Source organism: Schistocerca piceifrons, chromosome 6, assembly GCF_021461385.2.
Source record: "Schistocerca piceifrons isolate TAMUIC-IGC-003096 chromosome 6, iqSchPice1.1, whole genome shotgun sequence".
NCBI lineage: Eukaryota > Metazoa > Arthropoda > Insecta > Orthoptera > Acrididae > Schistocerca > Schistocerca piceifrons.
In genome coordinates this window covers 99,953,470-99,977,606 of record NC_060143.1, presented here as the reverse complement: position 1 = coordinate 99,977,606, position 24,137 = coordinate 99,953,470, and positions in this window count along the sequence as shown.

Sequence of the window (24,137 nt, the reverse complement as noted above, 5' to 3'; positions counted from 1 at the left end):
ACCGGACTACAAAATGAAGGCAATGGGTCTGTTCCCAACGAAATTAATATGGTTAGACATCAGGACGGAATAAAATTAGAGGACGCATTATATCAAGAAGATACCGTCTCTGACAATGAAACAGCAGAATATACACAAGCAACAGTTAATGCATCCGTAAAAGGAATTATTACCTCAGTACTCCTTGATACTGGCGCAAGTATTTCAGTGATAAGTGGGCAATTTTTGTAGAGGGTCATGCAAGTCAAGCGATTAGCGGTTCTGCCAGTGAGCAACTATAACGTTATATAGGAGCTTTGGGAAAGAAGTCACAGACGGTGAAGTTCCAAACGCAGATAGAGCTTTCCTTCGGCAATGATAGCCTCAGGTGCACGTTCCTAGTTATGGAAAACCTGTCTGTAGCAATAATTTTGGACTTCGAATTTCTCCGGGATAGGAAAGCAATAACAGATCTCGCCCGAGGAGTCTGCGATCTGAAGTAGCAGGAGCGAAAGACAAACTTACAGCTAAATCGGGAAATCGTGGCAGGCCTTTAGCTGACTAGACCTGTAAATGTAGCGGTCAGCGAACAAAAATGGCTCAAATTACGGTGTGATCACCAAAGAGTGGCGTACTACCCAAAAGGATGATGTTCACAACAATGTGAGTGACATCTCTGCCATGATTAAGGAGAAAGTGAAGGAAGCTTCATGCATTGACCAAATCCAAGCTAGGCAATTAGTAAATCTATTGTCTAACTATGAAAAAGTATTCATAGATCGTCCAGATGTTAAAAAAGGTTATATTTGTGATATGAAAGTGTATCCGCACAAGACCTATCGTAAGTCTTTGCGTTCGGTCCCCTGGACGAAGAAGAATGAGGTAATGAGAGATATAGCTAGTACTGCTTGGAACGCGTCCTAAGCCATCACTGATTAAGGGGAAAAAAATAAAATTAGGCATCTACTATATGAAGGACCATTCAAGATAGTTTCAATTCCTCAAGACTGTTGCTGTTTAGCGAAAGACGTCAATACTGAAAGTATAAAGGGACTCTATTGACTTAGGGACATTCAGAAATATTTGCAATAACAACCACTGTTCATCGATTGCAAGTAACAAAATATACTCAGTGCACAAGCACCATTGTAAAATATGTAACGATTAGTTTTAGAGTAGTTTTATTGTAAAACCTTTTTTTATTCATGTGTCTTAGTTTATAAGGGTTTATTTCAGGTCATGTATGACCAGACGATATGTTTAACTGTAATTTTGATTCCTGATCAAATCTAAGTTCCCATAAAGGAACAATTAAGGTTGGTGTCACCGCCAGACACCACACTTGCTAGGTGGTAGCCTTTAAATCGGCCGCGGTCCATTAGTATACGTCGGACCCGCGTGTCGCCACTGTCAGTGATAGCAGACCGAGCGCCACCACACGGCAGGTCTACAGAGACGTACTGGCACTCGCCCCAGTTGTACAGCCGACTTTGCAAGGAACGGTTCACTGACAACTACGCTCTCATTTGCCGAGACGATAGTTAGCATAGCCTTCAGCTACAATTGCTACGACCTAGCAAGGCGCCATAATCCTTTGCTATATATATTGTGGTTATAACATGTATCATCAAGAGCGATGTTCTACAAACGTGGATTAAAGTTAAGTATTCCAGAAGCTACGTACTTTTCTTTATAGCATTCATTACGTATCCTGTTTCAGACCGCACGCCAGCCTGCGTGAGTTTAAGCGCGTGCGTTTCGGCTTCCTCTCATTGTGTCTAGGCAGTCTTGTCTAGACACAACATAAAGAATTTAAAGCCTTGAAGTTTCAATATTGAAAGTTCATTCACTAAAATTTTTAAACAGAATAGATGTTTTAATGTAAATACGATTTTCTGATTTTTCTACCTAGGCTATATTGGGATAAATATGTATATGCTTTAAGTATATCATGCATCTGTGAATGTGGATGAGTCATGAATGTAAATTACCTTGATTTTGTAGCGCGCACACATGAACGGATCTTAGTTGAGTGCTGCTCCGCGTGTTTGCTTACTTCCGATTTGGCTCTGTTTGGAGCATTTGCCTCCTTGCGTACCATTTTGGGTAATTTTAACTTTCGCTGAAGAGGGTTGAGAGAGCAAATCATGTTAACCATCTCGCCCCCTTGCCGACGGCACTGAGTGTTGTGATGCTAGGTATCTCGTCTGCTTGTGTGCCGAAGTTATCTGCTTCATCCCGTGTGAAGAAGGCTTAAACCAGCATGTCTCCTACAGCCGTAAGGGGTGTACGGATCTCACAATGCTCCATTGGCCTCCAAAGTTGCCTCGTCTCACGGTATATGATCTTCTGGGAAGGGACGTGGGAGTTTGTTCACTCCGCCTATGCGCCTCACCTTCCAACACTTTTATGTGAACAGCTAATGTCGCATAGCAACAGCAGTAGCAACTACTATAAGTCCAGTCACGCTAGCAAATGTGTGGGAGTTTGACTGTCGGGTAGATGATTGCCTTGCGTCCGGTGGACGGTCGTATTGAAAATGTATGATACGTGAATGAAAGCTTTCATTGTAAGAAGCGCCTGTAGGCTGTACATGGATTGGACAAAAATGGGGAAACGCCAGGATACATGTCTCCTTCAACATAAATACAGATGTTATGTAAGCTTGTTGTATTTGACCACTAAAGGCGCCTGTGCAACGCCCTCAGTATGTTTGCAAGTGTCATTCGTGGACAGAAAAGTGTTCTGTGTAGCCGCGAGTGCAATACTTTGGACCCAATTTATATCCAAAGTGGCGAAATTTCGCTGCTCGTTGGTGGGTGCCCCCGTAACTATGGCAGCCTAAGTGTTTCTACGAAACTTCCCGGCCGATTGAAACTGTGTGCCGGACCGACACTCTAACTCGAGACCTCTGCCTTTCGCGGGCAAGTGCTCTATCAACTGAGCGACCCAAGCACGACTCACGACCCGTCCTCACAGCTTCAGCTCCGCCAGTACCTAGTCTCCTACCTTTGTAAGGTACTAGCGGAATTGAAGCTGTGAGGACGGGTCGTGAGTTGTGCTTGGGTAGCTGATTTCAATCAACCTTCAGCGGCGCAGCGGTTCGGACGGAGTTTACGTCCCTGCCGCACGTGCGCGCGAGAGGTGTTTACGTAAAGTGTGTAGCGGTGTGCCACGGTAATACATACAACGAATCATAGCCTTGTCGTTCCGCAAATCGACACTGAAATTTAATTTTGTTGATAAATATGCTCGACCGAAGGCTTCCGGATACAATGTTATTTGCGGGAAGAGGTAAAAATCGAACCTGACGTTCTAGTTCGAATATACTTACCTATAGTCAACAGCGTGGTCTATTTCAAGCTCATCAATGAAGCGACATTCGATGAACTACTACTCCAACACCGACAAAGACTTCGTTACTGTCATTCGGACGGGGATGTTGGAGCGGTTACAGTTGAACACGCCGGCATGGGACTACGAACGATCCGTGTCTTTGAGCTTCCATTCGAACTGCCAGAAGAATTGATGGCAGACGCCCTGCGTCCTTGCGGAACGGTCCTATCCCATGTGGCTGAAAATGGGCGAGTTTCAAAACATACCCTGTCCCTAATGGCGTCAGACAAATAAGGATCGAACTTCGGAAACATGTTCCGTCATACTTGTAAATCGCTGGTTGTAGGGCGGTTTTCATCTACGACGGACAACCAAGGCCGTGCTCTGGGTATGGGAAGGAGGGACACGTACGTTCTGAGTGTACTGAAAGAAGGTTGTTACAACTGCCACGGGATGATCCAATACTCACTCCGCATCTGACTATGCTCCCCATGACCTATATCTCCGCATTACGCGATGACGTAGGCCGCGCGACTGAAAAGTACCGGAGCCACGGAAGGACGACGTTCCGCTGGACCCCCTGCAGCAGTCACGTGACGCCTTCTCTTCTGTGTCGCTTGCGGCCCCTTCGGATAAGACACTTGCAGACGGCGCGCGATTCCTGCGTCCCCCAATAACATCCAGAGGCCATCCTGATCTCTGATTCCGAGGCTCGGCAACGAAAACAGCGATCACCAAAACGCCGGATGAAGCTCCGCCTCACGGTGGAGAACGACCAAATAGAACCAGCAGACAAGTCTGAGACATTTTCGGGTACAGAGCAGACGACAATAGATACAGAAAAACCGCCCAACGTGGATGCAGGGGTGGCCAGCGGGACGGCGACACGACCTTCCGCTGAGGATTCACCTGAAACAGCGTAGGCATTCGATCGACGGCAACAGGCTACTGAGGCGGCTACGGCGCCTACGACGCACGACAGCGATGGGAAGCAATGGATTGGTCAGAAGACGCCCCCCCCCCCCCAGGGGGAGCAAATCATGCTGGAGGATCTGCTCCCAAACACTCTCTCGTTGTAAGACCGGAAGAATGCACGGAATAACGGCAGATCATATGAGGGGACGGCGGGGGACGTTAGAAGGAAAGCAGCCTGTGTACGGAAGAATTAGCGACTGCAAGGTGCCATACTACGTCGACAGTCATGCAACAAGCTTATTGAATGGGGTCTGTTAAAATCAGCAGCATTGGGACGCGGATAAAAATCAGATGTTCAGTGACATGATAAAGGCTGCAGATTTAGACATAGCGCTGTTACAGGAAGTTCGGGTGCTTCCCCCTCGGACTTTTACGGTTACGATAACACAGGTCTGCAAAAAAATATTTTTTGAAAGTTGTTTGAAATTTGATAACTGACTTTTATGTACTTTTCAGCTCTGATTTCAGAAAAGCAATCCATTTTTTATGACGTCAGGTTTTCTCACCAAAAATGGAGTGTTTTCGGGTATAATAACAAATGTAAGCAATTTATCACATTTTTTCCAACGTTACAAAATTTTATTTTATTTATAAATCACTTTCTAAACTAGATTTCCACTGCACTTCTATTTCTCTTTAAGCTCATAAGTCCTTTTAATAATGCTTTCGCTTTCTGTCGAAGCTTCTTTTATTGCTTTTCTGGCTGTGGACTCGTTACTGAAGATGATATTTACAGCTTTTCGAAAATCTTAAAAGTACAAGAAATACAACAGAAAATTATTAATGTCTTTCTACGTTCTTTCAAAACAGGTAAAAGGGTAAAAATACAGGTTCTATGGCTTTGGATTGAAAAGGCAGGGTGCCATCTTTTCATTGATTTTAGTAAGTGACAAGAGAGAATCATGAAGAAGAGCTAGTCTACTCCTGTGATAAAACAATTGTGATCTGATCCTTGTAAAGAATGGTTCTGTCCATCTCTAGCGGAGGCAGCTGACGGCATAGACAGGTGGAACTGGGGATCTGGGGCTGAAACCCCCTCCACCTTGCTCAGGGCCTCACCACCACTGGTAGAGGCATCTGTTCCAGTTGTACATGACTGGCCCAGGCAATGGACTCTCGGCAGGGGAGTCTGCTATCCATCAGCTATAAAGGAAAGAAGTGGACATGAAGCCATAACTTCGCCTAACATGTCGTGCAAAAACTCGTCGAAATGTCATGACAAAAGGACATGACTCGACTGTTAACCTGAGAAGATTACTCCCACTTTGGTCTGGACACAAATGATTATGACTGAATGCATGTCCTGTAATTAAGGTAATTTTGTAAGTATGAATGACGAAGGTTATATGGATATTGTTTTTTCCTTTGTGATGATTGCTCATCATTATGGTCATTTTTATTATACAGGGTGTTTCAGAAGTGATGGTCAATAATCCACACATGGAAGGTACAGGCCAAAAATAGCTTAAAACTTCAATAAACATGGGTCCACAAATCAACCGTTGCCGAGATATCGCATTAATTTGAGTTGGGGACCAACTGTAAGCCCCCGTGGATACTGCGGTATTTATATTAGTATCTCAAGGTTTGGGATTGACTATCTGTTTGTTTACGCATGCGCAACTATATCCCTTTCCTCATCCATGCATTGTGCCATATCGGCCTTACAGTCAAACATGAAGGTACCATGGACAGAGGTTACATCAGTGAAGAATACGCTGACATGTACTTCACGTACGGCAAAGCAAATGGCAGTGCCCTTGAGGCTGCACGACTGCATGAGGAAGCTTTTCCTCTCCGCAGGCAGCCCGAAAGACGTACATTTAGCCGGTTATATCAGCGCCTTAGAGAAATTGGGAATTTCACACACCATGTAGAAGTTCGACGCACATCCACAACACCCGATGTTGAGGAAAGGATATTACGCATTGTGCACGAATGTCAGAGTACTCCAACAAGGAGGATTGCTACCCAAGAGCGTGTCCTGAGTCATAGCAGTGTGTGGCGGATTTTACATCGGCAAGTAGTTTATCCATATCATCTCCAGTGAGTCCAAGCCCTCAACAATGCAGGCTTCCCTCCTAGAGAGAATTTATGCCAGTGGGTGCAACAACAGTGTATACTGGATCCCCTGTTTGTAAGCAGTATTCGGTTCACGGATGAGGCTGGATTTAAACGACTGAGCAGGACTGACCGGAGATTGCATAACTGGACAACAGTTCCTACCACAGAGACTAACTAGACAGCAGTACATGCTGTTTCTGGGGACTGTACTTCCAGATGTACATGATGATCAACCACTGAACCAACGCCTGAACGTGTGGTTCATGCACGACGATGCTCCAGCACATTTTCATTTACGTGTGCGCCGGCTTCTAATTCGGATAGGTAGAGGAGAGCCTGCGCCATGGCCTCCAAGGTCTCTGGATTTAAGTCCTATAGATTTCTGTGTGGGATCATGATAGAAACCCTGGTATACGTTATGGAGGTCAACTCTCTTGAGGAATTATGCTTGCGAACTGAAGCAGTATTCCAGCATTCCCCAGGGCTGCCTGAGTGGATTCGCAACTCATTTCAGAGACGAGTTCAATGTTGCACTGAGACGCACGGACAACATTTCGAACACCTACTTTAACGTTTAGATATGCCACGTGTTCCTAGACAGTAATGAACTGCAACAGAAGTGTATTGTATCTCGACAACGATTGATTTGTGGACCCATGTTTGTTGCAGCATTTTATCTGCTTTTGGCCTGTACTTTCCATGTGTGAATTATTGACCATCACTTCTGAAACATGCTCTACAGGCTGGAGAAAAATTTTGTGACGAAAATTTAACCCTAGATAGCTGATGCAAGTAGGAACCCAAACTACTAATGTTGTGTAGGTCGACAATGCACAATTTTTAAACTACAGAAACTTGGAGCCACGCACTCCGATTGGCTGTTGCTGGATGATGTGGACAGCGGATGACAACGAATACTTTGGCTGCCTGAGATGGCGTTGTATCCAAGGCAGCCCACATGCTCGGTGGGTACCGCGCTAGCCTTCCACTCTGGGAGCCTGGGGACGAATTCGCCGGGGTCCCGACACATTCATTGTAGTTTCATGATAAGACATACCGGGAACAAACGTATCAACAGCTGTTAGTTCGAGCACAGAAAGTCGTTTACAAATTGTGTCGACCCTGAAAAGAACCTTTATTGTAGCTAGGACATTGTTTACTTGAAACAGGTGCTCGAACTGGCGACGCTCTGACGCGACACAAGCTTGGGAACAGTGTTTTGCCGAACTCTTTCAAAGATTCCGGCATTGCCCTGATGTGATTGGCCACATGTTGAATGCGACCCATTAATTCCTCTTCGTTTGTAGGTGGTTCGCGTCTGGGTGGGTGAAGTAGTACCATGGAGAATACCCACAGGAAAAAGTCCGGTGGCGTGAGGTCTGGTGATGTCCTACGAGCACCTCTGCCAATTACACGGCCGTCGAAGAATTCATTTAAATGCCCGCGCACAGCACGACTGTTATGTGAGGGCGCCCCATCATGCTGCAACCACACTCGTAGCTGTATGTCCAGGGGAACATCTTCCAGCAGGCCAGGTAGAGTTCCTTGCAAAAAGTGAAGATAATTTGCACCGGCAAGTCGAGGAGGTAGACGGACCGCCCCAATTAGATGGTCACCCACAGTGCTCGCCTAAATGTTGAGTGAAAATCGTCCCTGGTGTCCGTAGACGTGAGGATTTCCCCTTGCCCAGTAGTCCGCCACAGGATTTAGGTCTTCGACGGGGTGGAAACTAAATGGATGCTGGCCGTCATACCTCAAAACATCTCAAACTAACCGATGAGTGACCCCCCATGTTGTGTCCAACGCCCCAAGTACTTGCCGTAGGTGCTTCCTATTCGACACGCGTGCGCATCACGTTGGGGGCAGTGACGGGGCGAGGGACGTTTGTATGTGCGAATCGACAACCATAGCGCTGCCCATCTACCGACGAACGGTAACAGGGCAATCCCACGGCCTATGGAGCGCGTGGCACCAAGTTTCTACAGTTCAAAAATGGTGAGTTGTCGACCTACACAAGATTAGTAATAATGGTTCCTCCTGACACCAGCTACCTAGGGTTAAATTTTCGTCAAACAATTTTTCTCCTCCGTGTAGAGGATGTTTCAGAAGTGATGATCAATAATTCACACATGGAAAGTACAGGCCAAAAGTAGCTAAAGAGCTCCAACAAACATGGGTCCACAAATCAATCGTTGTCGAGATACAATACACTGCTGTTGCAGTTCATTACTGTCTAGGAACACATGACGTGACAGAATTTTTGCCGGGCGGTGTGGCCGAGCGGTTCTAGGCGCTTCAGTCTGGAACCGAGCTACCGCTACGACCGCAGGTTCGAATCCTGCCTCGGGCATGGATTTGTGTGATGTCCTTAGGTTAGTTAGGTTTAAGTAGTTCTAAGTTCTAGGGGACTGTTGACCCTATATGTTGAGTCCCATAGTGCTCAGAGCCATTTGAACCATTTGAAGAATTTTTCTCCATCCTGTATACAGCAAGGTGTGGATGGTCTGTTGTCTGTAATTCGTAGTATTTTATAGCGGCAGCTGTTGTGCTAAATCATAATATATGAAAAAATGTTTTAATCATAAAACAGTTACATGGTGGCTGTTTACTAAACACATTTTACTTCTGTGTTCCAATTGACGCGTAAATGAGCAACGCAAAGTGGACTACAGCAGAGAATCGGACGGTTGCAGCAGCATCCCGCTGCCCCCATGCTAGCTCCGCGACCCCTACTTTAGTTCCGCCAGGTCGCCTGGGAGTCGCGAGCGCAGACCGCGGTGTTATCGCGCGGCTCCGCTCGCAACTCGGGATGCGGCTGTTTGTTCAGACAAATAAGCAGGCGGCGCGGCTGCCAGCGCCAGATATTACGCACAATGCAACACGCACCAAGTACGACCGCCGCGGCGCGCGGCCTCACCTCGCCTCCAGAAGCCACCCACACCCTCCTACGCGCCCCCGCGGGCGGCCCTTCCGCTGATGGGTGAGCGGCCCTCCTGAGTCCTCACCACCGCCGCCGCCCTACGAGTTCACCGGGCGAGGTGGCGCAGTGGTTAGCACACTGGACTCGCATTCGGGAGGACGACGGTTCACTCCCGCGTCCGGCCACCCTGATTTAGATTTTCCGTGATTTCCCTAAATCGCTCCAGGCAAATGCCGGGATGGTTCCTTTGAAAGGGCACGGCCGACTTCCTTCCCTAATCCGATGAGACCGAAAACCTCGTAGTTTCGTCTCTTCCCTCAAAACAACCCAACCCCTACGGCTTTCACTCATAGCGCGTCACTCGTCAAACCACGGCCTGGAGCGTCTGTGGCCTCGAGGCAACGCTCGCTCCGCTGGCCAGCAGACTGAATCGGCTGTTTAATCACAGCCGCAGTTTGCGTGCTCTCTCTCTTAAGCTGCGCCTATACTCACCACAAAACTTACAGCGAGGGACTTAAATACGTAAAACAAGTTCGACAAGGGACCATCACTTTATCAGTCTCAGGCAATGCCCTGGCGCTATTAAAAGGCTATGGGGTCAACAACGCCAAAAATTATCTTCTTTACCGAGCGAGGTGGCGAAGTGGTTAGACACTGGACTCGCATTCTGGAGGACGACGGTTCAATCCCGCGTCCGGCCATCCTGATTTCGGTTTTCCGTGATTTCCATAAATCACTCCAGGCAAATGCCGGGATGGTTCCTCTGAAAGGGCACGGCCGACTTCCTTCCCCATCCATCTCTAATCCGATGAGACCGATGACTTCGCTGTCTGGTCTCCTTCCCCCCCCCCCCCCCCCCCAAAAAAAAAAAATCTTCTTTACTGCACTATACAAACTGCTCAGTAGCTTTCTCGCGTAAAGAAGACTATCGTCCGGTTTAGGTTAAAGACGCACAACGAAATGAAGGGCGATCAAGTACATACGGTTACCAAGGAAGTCGTGTACACTGCTTGAGTGAACTGTGATAAACAGCGATTTGACGATCTCCTACATGCCATGAGAACTACATCAACGTCTAGATCTCCATAGACACTCCGCAAACCACCGTTCGATGCGTGGCGGAGGGTACCCTGTACCACTAGTCGTCATTTCCCCTCCTGTTCCACTCGCAAATAGAGCAAGCAATAGGAAAAACGACTGTCTGTACACCTCCATGTATCTTATCTTCCTGATCCTTACGCATGATGTACGTTGCCGCAGTAGAATCATTTGGCAGTCAGCTTCAAATGCCTGTTGTCTAAATTTTCTCAGCGTAGTTTCTCAAACAGAACGTTGCCTTCGCTATACGGATTCCCATTTGAGTTTCCAATGAATCTCCGTAACACGAGTTGTTCGAACCTACTGTAGGCGCCCCGGTGGTCCCGGTCGTCTACGGTGGACTGGAGGCCGAGCGGTGACCTCTCCAGCTGTCAGGGTGCTAGGAAATGACTGTGGACGCGTCAGAAACGCCAAAGAAACTTTATTAATTCATAACACCTCTACTCCTGCCGAGTACAATGTGGCCAGCGTAGCACAGGCTGGCTGAGCTTGGTGATATCAACGACCTTCCCTGAGTCCTCGCTGACTCGTAGCGATGACACCAGCTCCGGGCCGCACCAGTCTTGCTAGCGCAGCGCCGCGTGCTGTGACGTAGCGGAAGAATGCCCTTACTTCGGCCGCGAGTGGCTGGCGGTGCACGGCTGGCCAGCCGGCTCGGCAGATAGCAAGCTACTCTGCGTAGGAGGCTTCGGGTTGGAGTCTCGGCGCTGTCGGCACGAGAAGCGTTCTCGTAGTGTGGAGTGTACTCTATCCCACCCCGCCTTCTCCCTGCTTCTCCTGGTGGCTCGTCTGCGGTGGACGGGTGGAACGGGCTGCAATCCCCCATCGTCGTCGGCTCACCCGGTTGTGACGGCGGATGCACAGGGCCTAGGCCCCGCACAATCTCGACGACGGCTCACTGATGTGGCCAGCATAGGCGGCGAGCGCGTCTGCCGCGGTGTCTGCTAATCCTGGGTTGATGATTGACAGCGGCAGCAGAGAGTACCAGAGCTGGTACTGTCCCCTCACGTCTGCTGCTGGATGGGCCGCCCTTACTGCAACATCTCCTTAATAAAGATTAACATGTCGATCACAGAGCTGAGCGCTACGCAGCGACCCAGTACACATCTAACTGCAAGTCTAACTGCGAGTGTCTTGTTGCTATCAAAGCTGGCGTATTTAAAGGAAGTATGAGCGACTTCCGTCCTGACGTCATGCTCGTTTGTAATGAACGCATTCGTTCCACTTATACTGCTGATTCATCTATCGTACTCGCCCCTTTGGTGTTCTTGCGACAGAGTTACGTGTTGTTACGGCAGACTTACGCGAAGTTGTGAAATGCAGTACAGCTGACGCTATACCTCTGTCTTACACGCTACGAAAGTCTCCGTCTAACACGAACCCACATGCTAAGAAATTCTCTCTCGCCTGTTGTGTGTAACCAGGCCATTGACCCTGCGTGACGACACATTCCATACGTGTGCAATTGGCTCTGGCTCTATGGGACTTAACATCTATGGTCATCAGTCCCCTAGAACTTAGAAATACTTAAATCCAACTAACCTAAGGACATCACACAACACCCAGTCATCACGAGGCAGAGAAAATCCCTGACCCCGCCGGGAATCGAACCCGGGAACCCGGGCGTGGGAGCGAGAACATGTGCAATTCCCTTACCTCTTGGCTAACCTACTGCCTCTGGCTCTCGGCATAGGCAATGAAACTTTGACGATATTCCACGTTTCCAACTCTTTACTATTCTGCGACACTACACTACCAGTAACAAATCTAGAAGCCTGCCTCTGAATTGGTTCAATGTCTTCCTTCAATCCAACGTGGTACAGATCCAAAACACTCGAGCAGTACTCAAGAATTAGTCGCACCAGAGTCCTATATGCCGTCTCCTTTACAGGTAAACCACTCCTCCCTAAAATTCTCTTAATAAACTGAGGTCAACCACTTGTCTTCCCCATCACAGTTCTCACATGCTCGTACCGTTTCATATTGCTACGCAACGTTACGCCCAGATATTTCAGCGAATTGACTGTCAAAGGTGTCAGTACCTTCCGGGCAGGCCACTGCCGTGATAATACCTGTGAGACTCTTCCCTTTCGTTTTGTTTTGGTTATCATACAATTTCATTCACCTTTGGTGTATCTAAATTTTCCCTGATGTATATTAATCTGATGGACTATTAGGGTTAGGGTAAACCACTCACAGTACTTGCATGACTTGAGTAGCAGTAGTATAATTAAACTCGGCTATAGAGACAGATTTCTAGACACTGGAGGTGGCCATTGCATTAGTGGCGGTTTTAGAACTTTCCCCGAGCAGCAGGTGAGTTTGCAGAGTCCGTTGAGTCACCAAAACAGGCCGTGGGCCCTGCAGGGTAGTGGTTTATGGGCCACCATTCTGTCGGACGTGCTTGTTTCGCTAGTGGCCAAGCAAGAGGGTGGGAACGCTGTGGCTGAATGTGAAATGACACCTCTTCTTACGGCGCCGGGCATCCTGGCGCAGGCCTAACTGCTTTATTAGCGAGTGGACGTGGTGTGGGAGCCTGTTCTCCTTATCCCGTGTGTGGGTCCAGGTAAAGCGGCGTCGAGCTGGCGCCCCGCTAATGTGGTTATTACAAGAACAGTGTACCTTGTGAGATGGGACTACAAATTTCTCCTGATGTTGCGTTTCTTAGATGCCACCGCGCCTCGCCAAAACATCGCCAACTAAATCGTTTTGTTGAAGAGACGGAGCTTGTTCTCACTAGGAAGCTCCCCTAATCTTGTGAAATGCGCCGGGGGTTTGGCTGCAGGACCTCCAGACATTGTGTGATGTTTTTTCGGACAGCAGAATTTATACTACACTGCACTGATTGGTTGAGGAAGATCGGGTCTCCTTGCTAGAAAAAGTGATTCACACGGCAACCACTGTTGGGCCACTACTATGTTTTGGAAAGTTTTGAGCAACAGGAGAGCCTTGTACTTGCTTCTCGACCATTGCAGAGTACAGTCGCTGGAGCTCTTCCATTTCTATCGGGAGAGCAGTTAGTTGTAAATACGTCCAGAGACCCGGGTGAAATTTTATATTTTCGTGGAAGTGAGACCGGTGGACGTGGGGTAATCTCCAGCAGTATGACGTGCCTCCGAAGCTAGCAGCTTCAGCAGCACACGCACGCAGATCACAGTATCTCATCTTTCACCGTCTATATCGGTAACGTTGAGCAGCTCCGCCAAATTCAGAGCTCTATCAATCGTTTTTACGACCATCTTTTTTCATATCAGCCTTGTATTCGCAGTAGTCACTCCCACTGTCCATTGCATTCTTAATTATATTTTGACATGACAGATCAGTCAGTCGAACGATACAGCAGAGTGTACTTGCCTTGACTGGCATCCTTCCACTCAGAGTGGCCAGTCTGATTTACACGTAAATTCCAGTTAGGTTCCCCAAGTCTCTCGTTACTCATTCGCATTAAATTACATTTCCATTATTCAGGGCTAGCTGCCATTCATCACACCGATTGGAAATTATGTGTAAATAGTCTTGTATCTTCCAATAGTAATTCAACTTCGACACCTTACCATACACCACAGCATCACCAGCAAACAATAGCAGACTGCTGCCGACCTGTCCACCAAATCATTTACGTATATAGGGAACCACAGCGGTCCTATCACAGTTCCCTGGAGCACTCCTGACGATACCCTTGTCTCTGATGAACACTCGTCGTTGAAGACAACATACTGGGTTCCATTATTTAAGATGTCTTTGAGCGACTCACATATCTGTCAACTTGCCGCATATGCTCGTAGCTTCATTAGCAGCCTGCAGTGGGGAACCGTGTCAAATGCTTTCCTAAAATTTAGAAATATGGAATCTGCCTGTTGCCCTTCATCCACAGTTCTCACTATATTGTGTGAGAAAGGGGCAAGCTGAGTTTCGCAGTGCCCTACAGACCGGAAACCTCCATCGGTCTTACGAAATTAAATGGAGACGCTGTGCAGCAGAGGTATGGTCTCCCATCACGTCCTTGGAATTAAAAATTAAGACACAGCATAAACTTTATGGTGGGAATGGCATGACTTCGATACAATCTGGAGAGATTCCGGAAATGTCTTTTCCGTCTCAGCATGATCACATCTACTTCATGAAATTGCGGCAACTAGGAAGATTTTAGCCACGTTTTCTCAGCTGCGACAGAGAATATTAAGAAACTACGAAATTAATTCAGCTTTGGATATCCTCTGGTAATGCTTTACCAACAAACATTCAAATTCTTTTTAGAGACAGAAGACATAAAAGCGTGTAAACTCCTAAGTGATTCTATAGATGAAGAACAAAATAGAATTAGGGGAAACGTAATTGCAACACATTTTTAAAATATTTTAGGTAGTAGCATAGTAAATGAACCCTTTTTCATATAATTATGAACTGTTTCTCTTCTTCAAAAAGGACTTGAACAGCATAACTTATGTGGAACATGATCAAAAAGCAACAAGACAAAAGTGCCGCAAAAGACTGTCACGCAACATGGAGAGAGAGCTACTAATGTTTGTGCTGCTACACCAAATGCAAGCGCACACGTAACTCAGGTACAGTTCTGCACTCAAAGGGCTTACGTGCTCTTCTCTGTAAAAGTGAAATGACTAGCTGGTTGAGCTGTCCAGTGTTTCACGGTGTATAAAAGAAGTCGAAAAAGTTGATACATTTTTCACTTACGGAGATTCTCACTATGCTGTTGGGCATGTTATTGGTTTTGTGATAGAAGGATTATGATCCTTCCAAGCATTCAAAACATCACATGGCTTCTCCTACCATATTATGCCCTATCTTTTATTCAATCTCGTAGGAAAAAGTGATGTACGAAGGGAATTGTGTACCCAGGAACACACGATGATTTTTCGTCGATGCTGTAGTGTAATGACTGACCTTAGAACCACACGAAGAAATACCCACCACAGACCGGCACTTGTAAATATTTCGCATTCTACACGTTTAACCAACTACCACGCAGCTGATTAACCAGCCAGCCCTAGGCTGTTTCCCACGCTCTGTAGGCGAACGCTGCACTTGCCCCCACATTTCGTCTCAGAGAATACTGTACACAAGCAGTTAAAACACGATCACATACAGAACACAGTTTAAGTTTAGACGATTCACAGACCCGTGGCGCACAATGCTTCCCTCCCTCAGGTTACCTTATCGAGAACTAACACAAATTTCCATTTTCAAGACAGGCGAATTATTAAAGTAACGAAACTCAATTCATTGACGAGTATCCCATGTTCCATGGCAAAGGACGTCCTGCTGCTTCTAGGCACAAGATAGCAACTGACGAACAAGTAATAAAACTAATTTTAAAAGTTCATAGAATTTTATTTTCCATAAAATTCTGCAGCTAAAGAATGAACGAAAATTCCAAATAGGTTTAATATTTATACAGAATTTAAATTTCTAAAATGTTAAAGATTTACAAATGCTGCACGAAACTCAGCATCGTGGCTAGCAACAACAAAAACTGTAGAAAATGGCCGAAATTGCTTATGGCGGTCTCCAGTGCGGATTGCTTCGTGTGATTCTAAAATCAATCACTAGACTGAAGTACAGTACTAAAAACATGTGTTCCTAGGTACGCTGTGCTCCAGGTACTACATTTTCCACCAAAGATTTGAGTGACTGGTTGTTTAAATAATGTGGGCAATGGAAATACGATAAAAAACTTGCCTCTATTTCACAATCCGTTACCACTACGAATGCGCTTCTAAAATTTGTCCGCTCTGTAGCTTTTACACAGGATGGCAGTTTGAGATTTCTAGTCCCGTTTCTCTTTCGTCCTTCGTGGGTGGTAAGTGAAAATTACTCTACAACAGAAATACGGTTTGCTCATTATAGCGCTTAGTCGATTGCAAAAGATATGAAACGAAAAATAATAATCGTATAGCAGAACTTAATCTCCGGAACTAAGTGTAATTGCGTTTTGCCACTGCCGGGGGAATTTTACAATGTGAGAGGGAAAAAAGCACCAAAGGTGGAACGGAGTCTCTGGGTTCGAGTCCATGTCCGACTAAGTTTTTTATTAGACGCAACATAGGCTTAACGTTTCTGACTTCACGTTTCTGACACGTCATCGCAGGTATATTTTTATGACATCGCATCTACATTAATTCCATTCCCATCATCACTAATTTCATTTCAACGGTTGTAATCTGTTTGGCTATTAAAGAACAAACGGATGGAACAACAAAAAGACAACGAAACAAGCAAATCATTTTGATAAATATAGGTCCAGAAAGCAATTGTCTCCCCGATACCATGTTTTGCGACTGAGTATGTGAACACCTAATAACAGAGTACCAAAGTATCTGAACTGCAGACACGTACCTAAGGACAAATACACTATCGGAAGAGCTCCAGTTCTGCATCCAAAGAGATACTCTGCAAACAGGAATAGAAAAGCAACTGGAATCACTCAACAGAGGAAAGTCCACTGGACCTGACGGGATACCAATTCGATTCTACACAGAGTACGCGAAAGAACTTGCCCCCTTCTAACAGCCGTGTACCGCAAGTCTCTAGATGAACGGAAGGTTCCAAATGAGTGGAAAAGAGCACAGGTAGTCCCAGTCTTCAAGAAGGGTCGTCGAGCAGATGCGCAAAACTATAGACCTATATCTCTGACGTCGATCTGTTGTAGAATTTTAGAACATGTTTTTTGCTCGAGTATCATGTCGTTTTTGGAAACCCAGAATCTACTGTGTAGGAATCAACATGGATTCCGGAAACAGCGATCGTGTGAGACCCAAATCGCTTTATTTGTTCATGAGACCCAGAAAATATTAGGTACAGGCTCCCAGGCAGATGCTATTTTTCTTGACTTCCGGAAGGCGTTCGATACAGTTCCGCACTGTCGCCTGATAAACAAAGTAAGAGCCTACGGAATATCAGACCAGCTGTGTGGCTGGATTGAAGAGTTTTTAGCAAACAGAACACAGCATGTTGATATCAATGGAGAGACGTCTACAGACGTTAAAGTAACCTCTGGCATGCCACAGGGGAGTGTTATGGGACCATTGCTTTTCACAATATATATAAATGACCTAGTAGATAGTTTCGGAAGTCCCATGCGGCTTTTCGCGGATGATCCTGTAGTATACAGAGAAGTTGCAGCATTAGAAAATTGTAGCGAAATGCAGGAAGATCTGCAGCGGATAGGCACTTGGTGCAGGGAGTGGCAACTGACCCTTAATATAGACAAATGTAATGTATTGTGAATACATAGAAAGAAGGATCCTTTATTGTATGATTATATGATAGCGGAACAAACACTGGTAGCAGTTACTTCCGTAAAATATCTGGGAGTATGCGTGCGGAGCGATTTGAAGTGGAATGATCATATAAAATTAATTGTTGGTAAGGCGGGTACCAGGTTGAGATTCATTGGGAGAGTCCTTAGAAAATGTAGTCCATCGACAAAGGAGGTGGCTTACAAAACACTCGTTCGACCTATACTTGAGTATTGCTCATCAGTGTGATCCAAAGAAGAGCGGCGCGTTTCGTCACAGGGTTATTTGGTAACCGTGATAGCGTTACGGAGATGTTTAACAAACTCAAGTGGCAGACTCTGCAAGAGAGGCGCTCTGCATCGCGGTGCAGCTTGCTCGCCAGGTTTCGAGAGGGTGCGTTTCTGGATGAGGTATCGAATATATTGCTTCCCCCTACTTATACCTCCCGAGGAGATCACGAATGTAAAATTAGAGAGATTAGAGCGCGCACGGAGGCTTTCAGACAGTCGTTCTTCCCGCGAACCATACGCGACTGGAACAGGAAAGGGAGGTAATGACAGTGGCACGTAAAGTGCCCTCCGCCACACACCGTTGGGTGGCTTGCGGAGTATAAATGTAGATGTAGATGTAGATATAGATGTAGAAATCAAACTTGAGTGCCTGGAACAGGGCTTATCGAACCACCATCACAGTAGTTCTCTATTATTCCAATCTCGAACAGCGGGCGGAAAGCCGAACAATTACGTCTTGCCGTGCGAGCTCTGATTTCCCTTATTTTGTTATGGTGATCGTTTCTCCCTACGTAAATTGGCGTCAAAAATTATTTTCACATTCGCAGGAGAAAGTTAGTGATTCAAATTTCGTGAGAATATGCCGCCATGACAGAAGGCGCCTTTCTTTCAGTGGTGTCCAAGCCAATCAAGTGTCATGTCCGTGCTACCCTTCTTTCAACTTTCTCCATGTACTATCTTACCTGTCTAGTAAGGATCCCACACCGCGCAGCAGTACTCTAAAAGAGGACGGACAAGAGTAGATCTGTTACATTTGCTAAGTGTCCTGCCAATAAAAAGCAGTCTTTGGTTTGCCTTCCCCACAACATATTCTGTGTGTTCTTTCCAATTGACGTTCTTCGTAGGTGCAATTCCTACGTTGCAGTTGAATTTATGATCTTTCGGTTTGACTGATTTATCATGCAACCGAAGTTTAACAGATTCACTCACGTCGATGACCTCACACTTGTCGTTATTTAGGGTCAATTGTCAATGTCCGCATCGTACAGATATCTTTTCTAAATCGTTTTGCAATTTGTTTTGATCTTCTGATGAGTTTACCAGACGATAAACGACAGTATCACTGCAAACAACCTAAGACGGCTTCTCAGATTGCCTCCTAACAGCAAAGGACCTGTAACAATACCTTAGGGATTGCCAGAAATCACTTCTGTTTTACTCGACGACTTTCCGTCAATTACTGCGAACTGTGACCTCTCTGACAGGAAATCACGGATCCAATCAAATAGTTGAGACGATATGCCACATGCACGCTATTTCATTACAAGCCTCTGCTGTGTGCAGAGTCAAAAACCTTCTGGAAATCTAAAAATGCAGAATCAATTTGAAATCCCAAGTGAATTTGAAATCCCAAGTCAATTTGAAATCCCATTTCAACAGCACTTAGCACTTTGTAACACGCCCGGGAATACGAATGGTTGGCGTGGTGTTTCTCATACTGACTTCTCGTTTCGTGACCGTTGCTTTTCTTGACCGTGCGCCCTGTCTACACCACGTACATGGTAATCCTGCGGCGATCGTACTGTTCTGCTCCACACTGCTCCTAGCTTGCCTGAAATTATTTATCGAAATATGCAAGCGAATAAGGGGAGCCACTCAACGTTAAAACACAAAACTGTTCTACGTCTGATATGAACAACTATATTCTGAGACGATTAAAGGAAAATCGCAGGTTGCACTGTTTACATTCTAATTCAGAAGTGTTATCCCAATTAATGGATGATTAACAGTCCACAAAATATCATTTAGACGAGCGTACGCGTAACCGACACAACGCGGGTGATGGTTGATGATGCGGAAGCCGAATGATCGAACGAAAGTTCTTACGCTCGTCACACATACACATGTCTGGTAATAGTCCTCCTTGTCACTAGTAATGATATAACACTTTTCTTAAAGTTAATTTTTCAGTTCTCAGTTCTCACTTGTACTAGCGTGCGCGTAACCGTCGCGGCGTCGCTGATTGTTGATAATGCGGAAACGCGATGATCGACCGCACGTCCTCACGCTCGCTACTAGACACTGGCACTTGACCGCACTCTTTTATGGTGACTAATTTCTACTGATTACCATCAGTTCATTCTGGGAGACCGAACACGGCACAGATGATTGATACAGTACGGTACGACACGCAACGAGAGGATACACAAATACGTTAACAGCAGCACTGCTCATTTTTAAATTACTTCTTGACGCACTTTCATCTGAATCATTTACTTATTTTATCACTTTACTGTAATAACACTTGTAGCAACACTTCAACTTCCATGCTAACAATGCCTCTCATTTGCAGAGCTACACACTACGCAATATGACAGTACCGTGTCCTGCGCTCGACTCAATACAGACGCGGCTGCCCGCAAAGATACTCCACAACTAAGCCAGCGATATGACAATACGCTTACAACTTCATGAGTGTAAAGAGCTGGTCGTGCTTCACAAGAACGATATTTTTGTGATTCCGTGTTGACTGTGTGTCAATAGACCGTTCGCTTCGAGGTAATTCATAATGTTCGAACACAATATATGTTCGAAAATCCTACTGCATATCGACGTGGATGATGGCCACCGTTCATGTGGGTACAGGCTACAGCACGTTTCCTCATCGTTCCTGTACACTTTCAAAAATGCCAGGCGTATTCCGAATGCATTGATAATCATCCAGAATGAGTTCACTGCGCTCAATGAGACTCAGCTGCCAACCACGATCGACACGCATGTCGTCGATTATTCGTACTGCGTATTCCCGAGCAGAGACATGAAAGTGTGACTGTGCACCATCATTTACGTACCTCAGCAGCAGCACAAAGGTAGGCTCAGACATTAACAGTGTTGTAACATTGCCATGGCTGCATTTACGCTTACGTCATATAGGAGCAGCCAGTGGTTTCTGGAGCTATGTTTACTGTGATTATTTTCTTGTTTCACTGCCCTCTAGTCGCCGCTTTGGTTTGTACCTGTAATAACCAAACACCTTGAGCGATTAAATAGGAGAAGGATGTAGGAAGAGTATTAGGAAGAGTCAGGAGGTGGAATGCAGGTGGTATGAGACTGGTAGGAATACTCCCAATTAAATGTCAGGGTCACGCGAGTACAGCTGCGTCTCTGGTCAAAACAGGGGCCGAATTTCTGAGATTTCTCAGGCTGAAACCATTGTCATCATTAAATAAAGTCGTCCCATAGCTCTTCTACCACAACTGTGTCGCAGAAGAATAAAGTCAACACTGACTTTTGAACAGTTTCAGGCACTGCGTACTGGTGTCAGTGCTCTGCCAAAGTGCAAGTACCAGGCAGTGAGAGCTGTGACTATCGCATTGGCGGGGGACCTAGTGAACGCCAGGATATTTGATCATTAAAAACGTTTTCATGGACGCAAGAACCTCTACCGTCTTCAGTACAGCGCGGAAGATCACTGTTCTCGGTGAGGATCTGACCTACCTCTGACGGAAGACTTCCTACATACGGCCGAAAAACCATGGATTTAAACCTCTCTACATCCTCCTCCTTATTCAGTAGCTTCGCCTAAGATTATGAGGGGAAGTCTAATGAAAACTGAACAGCCGTCACAACGGGACCATGGAATGGTTCGATCCAAAACTAACCACTACATATAATGTAACCTCCCCACAAAATTTTTAAAAATAAATAATATGAGTATGATTCTAATTTTTGCGTAACTTCCCCACAAAATAAAATAAATATTATTTGGTTAATGATTCTAATTTTAGTGTAACCTCAGAACAAAATTGCTTCACATTTATAATCTCTGTACAGTAATGCATTCACATTTAATGTGCCCACAAAATTCTTTTCTCATTTTATGTAAGCTCGAAACAGAAAAATTCCTAAACCTCGTAATAAAAAATAAATTCAGTAACCTAGTAAATTTTGGACGACAGCAGTACTGCGTCACGGCCCTGTAAGATCATTCTGAATAAAAAAGCAAAAAAATTCTTACCTCAATAAATTCGCCAAATATCTGCTCTTACTATAAAATTTTTCCGGCACAGCTCTGTGCAATGCTGGCCGATAGATTTGTCACTTATGAAAGTAAGCAACTGATTTTTCTTTTGCAACAATCGGAATGATCATGGATTGGAGAAATTAGTAAATTCTTTAAATTGAAATGAATGCTTGTAAAAAAATATTACTTTATATGACCAAGATTATTATTAGGACATTTTTAAAACATTTACATTGGAGTTCAGATACATTACTAGATATGCGCGACACTGCTTTTTACCTTATACAATAATACTCAGGCTCCGGCATCGCTGCACCGGCACCGGGCCAGCCAACACGATACACCATACCAGACCAGAGCAGACTCCACAACACACACAGACTAGCGCAGACTAGCGACAAGATACTGCTACAGCTACACAGTACCTACTCAGTCAACACTGCTCTCTGGTCAGCGATTCTCTTATACCTTGCATATCGTAGGCAGCACATGAGCAATACATCGAAATTACATTTGCTCGGACCTCTTACAATAACACTATTTGTTTATAGTTCATCCAAATTATTTTTTAATTTTTTTGCATTAAGATTTTCCCATATTGGTACTATTTTTTTCTATATATGTAACGTAAAGTGTGCTATACTGAAGGTCGAAGTTCTTTGAATTGTATGTGAGTAATCTAAGAAAAACATTATGTAAATTGCTTATTACGTTAAATAATTTTCTGATGACATTTTGTAACTAAAAATACCTGTGTGTATAAACTGTTCATGTTGATGTAAATCTGACAGTTGTAAGAAATGGTCACGCTAGGGAACAATGTAAGAAATAGGTGTTATGTAAAAGCCAGTGTGCTTTTGTTTGAAACGAAAGTGGCTCTGAGGGCTGGAAAAGGTGGCAAGGGCGAATTGGCGCCCTACCTAGAGCAAGCGCGGGTAGTAAGTCACACAGTCTGTAGGCAGCAGTGATTGAGGCAACACCCTTGTGGAGCAGGAGAAGCTTTGCCTGCAAATTTGCACAAAAATGCCTCGAATGAAGACTGCAAACGGCTTACGACATAGCTGCGAGTTGTTGGGCTGCTGTAGGTAAAATTTAACGACGCCATGAAGAGAAACTGAGCCCATACAGCAAGATCTTGATGGCCGTACTGTGGGTAGTGTAGCCGTCATAACTGTTTGCCACACTCAAGCCTACAGCAACCACCTAAGATTTCTTTTTGGTATTTTACTTTTTTACAGTGTGAATCATTAATTTAAGCTGTGTTTTATTAGTGAATAATCATTCTTGTACTTGTTCACCCTCTTATTTTATCGTAATCATACACATATATAGGATTCCTTTCTGGTATTTGATTAATCCGAGTATCCTGTTTTACAGATTTACGAAGTGCCAAGTTAATATAAAGAAGCACCACTTAAATTTTGTGTGTGTAAATAATGAGATGTATGTGGGAGGGACTAAATCATGTAGCAATGTAATTAAGTCTCAGTAGTGGAAGAGTGTAAATTGAATAGAGTGAATTTAAATGAAATTTTGCATCATAAAATTAAAGAGTTCATAAATATTTTAATCTTGAGAAATAGTTAAAGAAAAGTTTTCGTGATTGTTTCACTGAAAGGTGTAATGAAAATTTTAGTTAGAGTAATAACACGTCCATGCTTTAGTACATTACAGAGAAATAAAGTTAAACTGTTCATGTTTTATTAGTTTTCTTAAGTAATGCAAACTGTTGCTTACGTAAAATTCAGTCAGAATCAACGAAAGTTAGTAGAATCTGCTAAATGGCTGTACAGCCTCAGTTCCAAGAGTAATAGCTCTTGAAAGTAAATTCCAGTAAGAAAGAGGTTTTCTTGAAGTGCAATGTTCGTTATAAAAAGTGTGTGATTTAGTATCTAAGTACTCTAGTATTTAAGCTTGTTGGTTATAGAAAGTGCTTTTCTAAACGTCGCCTCTGGCCAAATTTTTTTTGGGTTCCTTGAAGTTATCTTCTGGGCTTTTCCTTTCCTTTTAAAAACGTAATGTATAAGGGTTCAGTAGTCAAATAATTTTAGTGTCTCAATCAACATTGTATATCTGAAGGATCAAGTTAGACAGTAGTAAGAGAGTAGCCAAAATTCATATTTCTGCTTTTCCAATACTTCACTGTTTCATTGCCTGGATAGGCTGGTGACCGTTAGTACATATTTTAAACCACTTGGAACTGAGTTGTCCTAGCTTCAATATAATACTAGTCGTATTGCGTTTCTTTCTAACCA